We start from the raw sequence: 389 nt of genomic DNA, 5'->3' as shown, positions 1-389 counted from the left end.
AGCCTGTGTGCCCCCACCACCACCACCACGTGGGGGCAGCCCCGGTTCCAGCCCTGCCGGGTGCAGGGCAGCTCAGGACACACTGGGTGAGCGTGTGGGTTGCCCAGGGCCAACATTCTGCTGTGATGTAAGCCTCCACCCTCGGGCGGCCCCAAGAACCTCCGGTCCCTGTGTCCACCCCATTTGTGGGGAACTTGATGCCAAAAGCTCCGCGGCTTCACCTCTGCCATAGGCCTCGGCCTTTTAGGAGCTTCTGGTGGGGAAAGTCCAAAGCAGGCTGTGCGGGGAAGGGCGCTGGCCCTGGGACCAGCGGGGACCAGCTAGCAGGGGCCTCTGTCGCTCACTGTGCATGCCTTGTGCTGGCAGAGCGGGCCCTCCACCTGGCCCCC

At 66.3% G+C, this 389-nt stretch overlaps 1 protein-coding gene across 3 annotated transcripts in view; it reads right to left on the bottom strand.

Moving 5' to 3' along the window:
• CTBP1 (C-terminal binding protein 1) overlaps positions 1 to 389 on the bottom strand; it is a 13,942-nt gene that overhangs the window by 3,059 nt on the left and 10,494 nt on the right. The window lies entirely within an intron of this gene.

This window comes from Myotis brandtii, unplaced genomic scaffold, assembly GCF_000412655.1.
Source record: "Myotis brandtii unplaced genomic scaffold, ASM41265v1 scaffold986, whole genome shotgun sequence".
Lineage (NCBI taxonomy): Eukaryota > Metazoa > Chordata > Mammalia > Chiroptera > Vespertilionidae > Myotis > Myotis brandtii.
The sequence above is the reverse complement of the archived record's forward strand: the minus strand, read 5'-3'. Positions and strand labels throughout refer to the sequence as shown.